The sequence below is a fragment of the Sarcophilus harrisii genome, chromosome 6 (assembly GCF_902635505.1).
Source record: "Sarcophilus harrisii chromosome 6, mSarHar1.11, whole genome shotgun sequence".
Classification (NCBI taxonomy): Eukaryota; Metazoa; Chordata; class Mammalia; order Dasyuromorphia; family Dasyuridae; genus Sarcophilus; species Sarcophilus harrisii.
Window position 1 is genome coordinate 249,063,862 of NC_045431.1, and position 10,547 is coordinate 249,074,408.

Sequence of the window (10,547 nt, forward strand, 5' to 3'; positions counted from 1 at the left end):
TGGAACTATGCTCAAAAAGTTATCAAACTGTGCATACCCTTTGATCCAGCAGTGTTACTACTGGGCTTATATCCCAAAGAGATTATAAAGAAGGGAAAGGGACCTGTATGTGCCAAAATGTTTGTGGCAGCCCTTTTTGTAGTGGCTAAAAACTGGAAACTGAATGGATGTCCATCAGTTGGAGAATGGCTGAATAAATTGTGGTATATGAAAATTATGGAATATTACTGTTCTGTAAGAAATGACCAACAGGATAATTTCAGAAAGGCCTGGAGAGACTTACACGAACTGATGCTGAGTGAAATGAGCAGGACCAGGAGATCATTATATACTTCAACAACAATACTATATGATGACCAGTTCTGATGGACCAGGCCATCCTCAGCACCGAGATCAACCAAATCATTTCTAATGGAGCAGTAATGAACTGAACTAGCTATGCCCAGAAAAAGAACTCTGGGAGATGACTAAAAACCATTACATTGAATTCCCAATCCCTATATTTATGCACACATGCATTTTGGATTTCCTTCACAAGCTAATTGTACAATATTTCAGAATCTGATTCTTTTTGTACAGCAAAATAACATTTTGGTCAGGTATACTTATTGTGTATCTAATTTATATTTTAATATATTTAACATCTACTGGTCATCCTGCCATTTAGGGGAGGGGGTGGGGGGGAGTAAGAGGCAAAAAATTGGAACAAGAGGTTTGGCAATTGTTAATGCTGTAAAGTTACCCATGTATATATCCTGTAAATAAAAGGCTATAAAAAAAAAAAAAAAAGAATATCCCTTGGTTATTGGGGTCAGCCTAGGAGGTAGGGGCCCAAATTCTAAAGCTGAGTTCAAGGTCAAGTGAGCTTCATAAAGGACCTTGTCTTAAATGGTAATTTTTTTCCTTCAATATGGGGTCCAGTAAGCATGTCATTCAGTTAAACAAGCAACTATTAAGCACCTGCTGTGTATAAAGCACTAAGTCAGGGGATATAAGGACAAACCTCATCTCTAAGGAGCTTATATTCAGCTGGAGGATATATCATGGAAATTAGGTAAGTAAATGGAAGATAGTTTGAGGAGGGAGAGAACACTACCAATTAGGAGCTCAGGTAGTCTATGTCTGAGCTAAACCTGCTTGGAAGCTAGGGATTCCAAGAGGCAGGGTTGAGGAGGGAATATTTCCCGAATAAAATGGATAGCCTGGACAAAGGCAAGGAGGCTGGAGATGAAATGCCGAGTTTGAGTAACAATAAGAACGTCAATTTAGTTGGAATAGAGGGGATGTCAATGGAGTAAAGTGTACTGAACCTAGAAAGGTAAGCTGGAATCAGATCGTGTAAGGTTTTAAACGCTTGACTGAGAACTTGGTATTTCGTACTGGAGGCAATAGGGAGCCATTGAAACTTCTTGAGCAGAGGAGTGATATTGTCAGGTCAATGGTTTAGGAAAATGATATTTAAAAAAAACAATAGCTTTTTGTTTTTCAAAATGCATGCAAAGATAGTTTTCAACATTACCCTTACAAAACCTCGTGTCCAAATTTTTCTCCCTCTCTCCCTACCTCTTCCCTTCTCTGGACAGCAAGTAATCCAATGTAGATTAAATATGTGCAATTCTTTTTTTTAATGAGGCAATTGGGGTTGACTTGCCCAGGGTCAAACAGGTAGAAAATATTAAGTGTCTGAGATCAGATTTGAACTCGGGTCCTCCTGACTTCAGGCTGGTTCTCTATCCATTGCATCACCTCTCTGCCCTGTGCAATTTTTAAAAATAAATTTCCATCTTTATTATGCTGCAGAAGAAAAACCAGATCAAAGGGGGAAAAAAAAAAGAAAAAAGCAAACAACAAAAAAGGGTGAAAATTCTAGATTGTAACCACATTCAGTGCCCAGTCTTCTCTCTGGAAGCAGATGGCTCTCTCCATCACAAGAATATCAGAATTGGTCTGAATCATCTCATTGTTGAAAAGAGCCACGTCGATCAGAATTGATCATCGTAGAATCTTGCTGTTGTGTACAATGTTCTCTTGGTTCTACTCATTTCCCTTAGCATCAGTTCATGTAAGTCTTTCTAGGTATCTATGAAATCATCCTGTTGGTCATTTCTTATAGAACAATAATATTCCATAACATTCATATATCATAACTTATTCAGCCATTCCCCAACTGATGGGTAGCCACTCAATTTTCAGTTAAGAAGATGATTTTGCAAGATGTGTGGAGGGTGAATTGCATATGGAAGAGACTCAAACTAAAGCTTTAGAAGTGGAATTAAAAGGGCAGCTAGATGGTGCAGTGGATAGAACACTGGCCCTGAAGTCAGGAGAACCTGAGTTCAAATCCAGCCTCACGTACAAAACATTAGTTATATGACCCTGGGCAAGTCACTTAACCGAAATGCTGAGAGAGAGAGAGAGAGAAACAATGAATGGAGAAGAGGTAATACCAAAAAGAGAAGATTTAGGGATAGGGAAAAACCGAGGATGGTTGAGATTGTGTTCAGATGTTAGAATGAATAACGGTACCTTTGATGGAAAAAAAGAATGGAAGAGAAAAGTTTTGGGAAGAAGGAATGGGATAAGAGGGAATGGTGCAGTGGATAGAGTTAGGAAGATCCATTTTCCTGAGTTTGATTCTGATCTTAGACACCAGCTTGGATAAATCTTTTAACTCTGTTTGCCTCAGTTTCCTTATCTGTAAAATGAACCTGAGAAGGAAATGGTAAAAATCCATTCCAGTATCTTTGCCAAGAAAACCTTAACTGGGGTCACAAGAGTCAAGATGACTAAAAATTATTGGACAGCAACAACCCCAAGTTTTGGTTGCTAATGAGACATCAAGGCAGAGGATAATAATGTAACAATATTATCCTCTGTATACATAGGAGCTGTATACATAGATCTAGAAGTCACCTGCCTGGAGATGATAAAACTCATGGGAGCTGATAAGATTCCCCAAGAATGAGGTAGAGAGAAAAAGAAGTCTGAGACAGTCTGGCTGTGGCTACAAAATGGTGCTTCTTGGATAATGATGCAGCAATAATGACAAAGAAGGAACAATCAGACAGCTAAGAGAACCATGAAACACCAGGGAGGAGAGAATACCTAGGAAGAGGAGGTGGCCAACAGTGTCCAAAGCCAGATCCTAACTTGGAGTCTGCAAGACCTGAGATCATATGTGGTCTCAGACATTTAACAGCTGTGTCATTGGGCAAATAACCTTTTATAATTATAGTTTAATAGTCGATTTAAAAGTTGATCTTGAAATTCAAGATAACAATAGTAGCACTTGTCTCTCAGAGTTTTTATGAGAATCAAGTGAGATCATACAGGGGATCCCAAAAGTCATAGTGGAATAGTTTTGTTTTAAAAGTTAAAACTTCAATGAGAGGCAGCTAGCTGGTGCAGTGGATAGAGCATCAGCCCTGAAGTCAGGAGGACCTGAGTTCAAATTTAATCTCAGACAATAAACTCTTCCTAGCTGTGCAAGTTACTTAACCCCAATTGCCTCAGGGAAAAAAAAAAAAAAATCACTGAGACTTTGAGGGGAGGATCTATTCTATCAAAATACTTTGAAAAATTTAAAGTGTTATATAATGACTAGTTTTTTATCATCATCATCATCATCATCATTATTATCATGGAGTGAGGTAGACAAAGAAAAGGCCATTAGAGTTGGCAGTTAACTAAGATAGCTTTGGTAACTTTGGAGAAAGTGGTTTCAGTTCAATGATGGGGTTGAGAAGACCAGATCAAAGGAGTATAAAATGTAAATCTTATAGAATGTGTTGGGAAAAGAAGAGTTAACTCACAAAAGAAGTATCTCTGTTTTCTTGTACAATGGGGGGGGATGGCCTCAGAGAGGAGATAAGGAGGGTTCAGGGGTACTGATGAGGGAAGATGTGAAAAAAATCCTTTCTCATTTTGTAATGGAGATGACGAATATATTATCTCCCTCACAGGTGGGATGAGGAAAATATTTTGCAAATTTGAAAGTACTACTTGAATTTAATTAGCTATTAAGTACTTGCTATTTAGGGATGCTGAGCTCCGAGACCCAGGAGAGTTTGGGGTAAGATAGAGCTCTCAGATGGCCTGTGTACGTAGGAGAGAGGTAAAATATGTAGAGTAAACTGGAACCTTTTACAAGGAAGCAATTCTTTCTCATTCTCTAAACTAGAGACTCTTTACTTGGTATCCATAGATGTCCTTAAGGGGTCTTTGGAGAGGTTTCAAGGGGGATTGGTGAACTTAGATGGATAAAATACTCTATCTTTATTTTTACTAATCTTTAGCTGAAATTTAGCATTTGCTTCAATGATTTAAAGGTATTATTCTGGGAAGAAGTCATTAGTTTTCACCAACTGCTAAAGGGGTCTTTGACCTCCCCCCCCAAAAAAAGGGATTGAGGATAGAGAGGCTAGATGAGGGAGAGATTGTAAACTTTTCTTCTCTCATGTATCCAGGGCTTCATCCTAAAAAAGACATTCCAGGACCTTTTTATAAACATGGGTTGGACATTGGAACTTTTGTGTCTCACGACTGGAGCCCATGTGTTTCAAGGCTCAGGGAACTCAGGACAGAAGTTGGCAGCCTGAATGATGCAGAGAGAACGGTGGGCCCACAGTGCCCTCTGGGGGCTGCCCAGCCTTCCATCACCCTTATAGCTGCTGTGTGGCAAGTCTCATGGAACTCTTCCAGATCCTTGCTGCAAGGGAGAAAGTCACAGGGTTGGGAAGTGGGGTGAATACAGGCCCCCGAGCTCTGTCCTTTAGTTTTTCCTTCCACTCTCCCTCTCCAATCAGGGCCTTCCTAGGTCCTGTCTAGCAGAAAACATTATTGAGACACATAAAGGATACTGGTAGGGAAACAGGAGCTGAGTTTGACTTCTTGATTTTGTTATTTTGTGATTTCAATACTGTCTTTTCTTCATCATGGTCCCATTTGGGGTTTTCTGGGCAAAGATACTGGAGCAGTTTGCCATTTCCTTCTCTAATTCATTTGACAGATGAGGAAACTGAGGCAAACATGGTTACATGACTTGCCCAGGATCATAGAACTAGTAAAGCCAATTTGAATCGATGGATCATACAACTAGTAGATATCTAAAGCCAAAGTTGAAATGATGATGACTCTTCCTGACTACAGATGTAGTGTTTTATCTACTGTATCACCCAACTGCCCAATTACCACTGCTTAGCTAAATAATATTGTTTATTCTCCCTGAACCTCAGTTTGTTTCTCTTTAAAAGTAAGAGTTAAACTTGATGATATCTAAGGTCGTTCCCAGTTCTAACCCCCAAAGTGCTATAAAAATATAAAATGGGGAATGTTTTTTAGCAGACACATCTGAGAGGTACTTTGTCTTCTTTCCTCCCTGTGACTCTCCCCCCCTTCTCACTTACAGCTCCTGTAGCATTTAGATTAAGAAACAATCCCATAATTAGCCATGTTCTACCTTGGGCAAGTGGTATCAAACAGGACCTCACCTCATCTTTTAAAGACAGGAGAGAGGGAGGGAGGAGCCCCTGGGATAGCATGAGGTGGCTTCTGGGAAGCCAATGGTTGGAAGCTGAGGAATAGAGCAAGAAAGAAACTGCTAAGCTCAGCTTTTTAACCTGCTGAATGACTATGAGCCTAGTTCCTGCACAAAACTGGTACCCTGAGGCAAGACCCTGGTTGACCCATCCTGGTTACAGTTAGGCATCTACTAAGGCTGGTCAGATTTTTAAAACTGTAACCGTTCCCTTACTTCAGTGACACCTGAAATGCAATTTGACCCCTTTGGCTGGTGGATGCTGATTGGATGGGAGCAGGAATAACAAACAGCCCACATCAGTCACTTAGAAGCCGATATGATGGCAGATTGAAGAATGATGACAAGGCAGGTTTTTCTAGAGATGATGGCTCTGAAGTGCAAAAGCATTGACTCTCATCAAAATGAATGGACGTTGCATGATTGGATTAGAGGGAAAGTGTACTTAGATTTGACAGCTCCCTGTGCCTCTTTAAAAAAAATATTAGATGTGATTCTGTTGAGTAGGGAATTTTAGTTGAGGAAATTCCCTCTATCAATTCAGTTTGGCATCTCCTAGAAAGGTTATGGACCTAGAGAATTATCTTGGGCCAATGAAAGTTTATTTTCCTAGGGTCACACAGCCATCATGCCATAAATAGGATTTGACTCTATGTCTGGCTAATTCTAAAACAGATTCTATCCAATATATTTCACGGCAGCTCTTGTTTACCTTGTTTAACTTTATCTTAGATTTGTCAGTTTGCTGAAGGTCTCTTAACGAATTCTCCAAGGCTCAGCCCCTAGGCAAGTGGCCAAAGCTCAACAGAGAAGGAGCTGAAGAATGGAGGATTGGCAAGGACATTCGTTTCTAGACCAGCTGCCTCATTTCAAGAGCAGGGGACTCGGTAAAATTTATTCCAGGACAAAGTAATAGAGCCAAGTCCAATCCAGGCCCTCTGACTCCAGATGCTGCTGCTGATATGTTCAATGTCCACCCCAGAGAGACTGGAAAGTCCTGAAGTGCAGCCTCCAGTCTTATACTTTCCTTTCCTTTCCTTTTCTTTTTTTGCTGAGGCATTTGGGGTTAAGTGACTTGCCCAGGGTCACATAGTTAGAAATAGAAAGTGTTAAGTATCTGAGATCAAATTTGAACTCAGATCTTCTTGACTTCAGGGCTGGTGCTCTATCCACTTGCCACCTAGCTGCCTCAGGCTTATACTTTTCTTTGTCCTCATTCCAGTCCTTTTTTTTTGCATTATGTAGGACATACAAATGTTTCTAAAATGGTTTGTATGTTTGATTTCCTGTGTTGGACCCTGAAGATAAAAATGACACAATTCCTATTCTCAGGGAGCTCACCCTCTCTGAGTAGTGATACATTTACACACAAGGGATGATGCTGGGAGAAAAAAGTTCTAGGGAAATTGGAGAAGAAAGAGAACCCATTCTTTTGATAAAATCAAAGGATTTTTGGGAAAGGGTATGACATTCCACTTGAGTAATTGTTTGTCATACTGTCATTTTTCATCAATGAGTATTGGGATTTTTGTAAGCTCTCAGAGAGTAGCAAGATCACTGTCACTGGGACAATGAATGGGCACTGGAAGGGGGGAAGGAGTGCTTAGAGGTTTGTTGATTCTGGAGCTTGAAGAGATCTTGACCATTTAGCCCAATCAATTTAGTTTTTAGGTGAAGATAATGAGGGGCAGCAGGAAGCCCAATTTAGCTGGTCTATAACATTGCAGCCAGGTGGTGCAGTGGATAGAAGTCAAGAAGATCTAGGTTTAGTTGTAGCTGCAGACACTTATTAAGTGTATGAGCTTGGGCAAGTCACTTAACCCTATTTGCCTCAGTTTCCTCATCTGTCAAATGAACTAAAGAAGAAAATGGCAAATGACTCCAGTATCTTTGCCAAGAAAACCCCAAATAGGATCACAGATAAGACTGAAAAATTAATGAACCACAACAGTGTGGAAATAAGAATAGTATATAATATGTTTGGAAATGCATGTTGGGACTAGATTATGAAGTGGTTTTTTTTCTAAAAATCAAACAAAATCTTAAAAACAATAGATCTGAGAAGCAATAGGAAACCTTTGGAGTCTGAGTAGTGAAGAAACATGGTCAGAACCATATTTGGTAGCTGTATGGAGAATGGATTAGAGAAACAGACAGACAAAGGAGATAGAATAATTAGAAGACCATTTAGTAGATCAGAAGAAAGGGCTTAAATTAGACTGTGAAAAGAAAGAGGGGATGGAAATAAAAGATATTGTGGAAGTAGAAATGAGAAGACTTGCTAAGCAATTGATTAGATATTTAGGGCAAGGGAGTTAAGAGACAAGGGTGACAATGAGGTTTTGACTCTGGATGACTGAAAAGATGGTAGTACCTTAACAGAAATAGGGAAGTTCAGAAGAAGAGTTAGTTTGGGGTGGGGGGGAGAGATAATGAGATCATCTTTGGACATGCTAAGTCTGAGATGGCAAGAGAACATCCACTTTGAAATAAGCACTAAGCCATTAGAGATACAGTACTGAAACCAGGACTGAATCCAGGTCAATGGTGAACATTTAACAATCTGGAAACAAATATATGTATGATGGATTTTTAAGTTTAATCTGCATTAATATTTTCTCTATCATTTTATTAAGTCTAAAAAATTAATAAAACAATAAATCAAGCACTGAATTGTAGCATTAACCTGTTGTATAAAAGCTCGTGCTGAAAATTTAGCAATGAATTCTATATACACACACACTTGCTCTCTCTTGATATCTCTATCTCTCTGTCTCTGTCTTTCTCTTTCTATCTCTATATACAAATATATATATATATATACTTTTCCTCTCTTCTTCCCCTCCCCCTTTTACTCTCCCCCTCTCTCCCTCCTTCTTGTTCAGGGAGCCCTCTCTGGTGGGAGGGCTTACAAATCCCTTTTTAGGGCTGCTCCTTTATCTTTGGTGTCTACCTGCCACCCAACTCTCATCTGTGATTCCAAGAAGCTGTAGCATCCTCAGCAGCCATACCCTGCTAAATTGTCTCAGCAGATGTCTGAAATAAGGGTGAGGATAACTGACAGGTCTCAAACCCATTGGTGAGTTAGACAGGGTGTCTACCCCAAGCATGTGAAGACTCTCCAGTGGAATGGGCAGATGAGAACAATTTGTCCAACAGGTCATGAAGCCAGTAGAAGCAGGTATTATGGAGTAATTAGATCTTGGTCAGACATCAAAGACGTCAAGGTCATCCACTACAACCTGGGCCATCACCTGTCATCCTGATCTTTACCTTGGACTAGATTTAAGTAATTCTAGAAAAGGGAATGAGGCTGATGACTTTATAAAACTCTGCCTCACTTAAATTCAGCTCGTACGCAAGTCTTGACATTATTCCATGATCTCATTGGTTTTCTTGGAAAATGATAGACAAACAACAACAAATATGTATATATATATATGTGTGTGTGTGTGTGTGTATGGATATATACACACATAAATATGATGTATATATGTGTACATATATATTATATACACACGTGACTAAGAACAAAGCCTTGGGGCACACCCACAGCTAGAGGGCATGATATGCATGATGAACCAGCAAAGGAGACTGGGTAAGAGTAGTCAGCTAAGAGGAGAATTAGGAGAGAAAAGGGTCATAAAAACCCAGAGAACAGAGCTTGTTCAGTAGGAGGGAAAGGTCAGCAATGTCAGATGCTACCTTGAGGGAGAGAAGGATGAGGACTGAGAAAAGGCCATTAGATTTGGCAGTTAAAACTCACTAGTAGCTTGAAGAGAATAGTTTTCAGTTGAATGATGAAATCAAAAGCCAGATTGCAAAGGGGTAGGATGAGAGAGAGAAGGAAGGAAGTGGAGGTAATGGATGTTGACAGATTTATTTTTATTTTTAAGAGTTTGAAGAAAGAGGAGAGATATAGAACGATAAGGTTGGGAAAGGATAAGGTCTAGGGAGGATTTTTCAGGATTGGGGAGATTTGCAGTGTTCGTAGCCAGCAGGGAAGTGACCCAAAGATTATGACAAGATGAGAGCATAGAGGACGGAGCCTGATTTAGCAGGTGAAAAAACTGAGGATCGGGAACCCAAGGTCACCAACCTAGCAAGTGGCAGAGCTCAGATTCTTTATATTCTCCTTATATTCCTTATATTCTCCAAGATTGGTTCACTTGCCACCATCCTCACTGACCTTTCGGACTTATTACATATTCACTGCCACCGTATAAAACCAATATTCAATTTATGGGTAGACTTAAGAGAAGGACAGAGGAATGGTAACCAGAAATGTAGACTCTGACAAAGGAAAAAGAAACGTAGCCAGGATGAGTGAGGAGGTCTAGGACACCCGAGTATCTCTCTATTCAGAAATGAAGGTACAAATGAGTACCTGGGATGGTCCAGATGAGCCGATGAAATAAAAAACCACAGACAGGACTAACTGCCGTTCAAAATGAGGAAGTAAAAGTTTCACAAATATCTATTTCACACAGCCATGGCTTGCATCTTCCCACCTGCTTGGTACCATTAAGAATGTCCCAAGAGATTTTAATCTAAGATGGGGTGGGGGGTGGGGTGGGGTGGGGGAAGGAACTTACCCACTGCAGCCAGGCCCCATCCTTAAATGCAATTAAGGGAGGGGAGCTTGTGGGCTTAACTGGTCTGTGGCTAATTGGGTGGGAAGAAAAGCCTCCCAATTCCAGCTGTCCAGAAGTGGAATGGACCTCTTTGGGAGTTAGTGAGCTCCCTGCCAGGAGTCAGTACTTAATTTCAGTCCAATAGGCTTTCATCCAGTCAAAGCTCTTTTGAGTGACTCATTCTTCAAGGCCACAAGGGAGCCCAGTTGTTACTGTCTGTAACCAGCACCACTGAATGAGATCACAGAATAGAACAATATTGCAAATGTTGGACTAATCTTTAATCTTAACTTAATGTTTTGGCTTTGGAATAATAAATTCACAGCTATAAAATGAACATCTTTTCAGAACAGCCAAGAATGGCGGCTCACACCTAT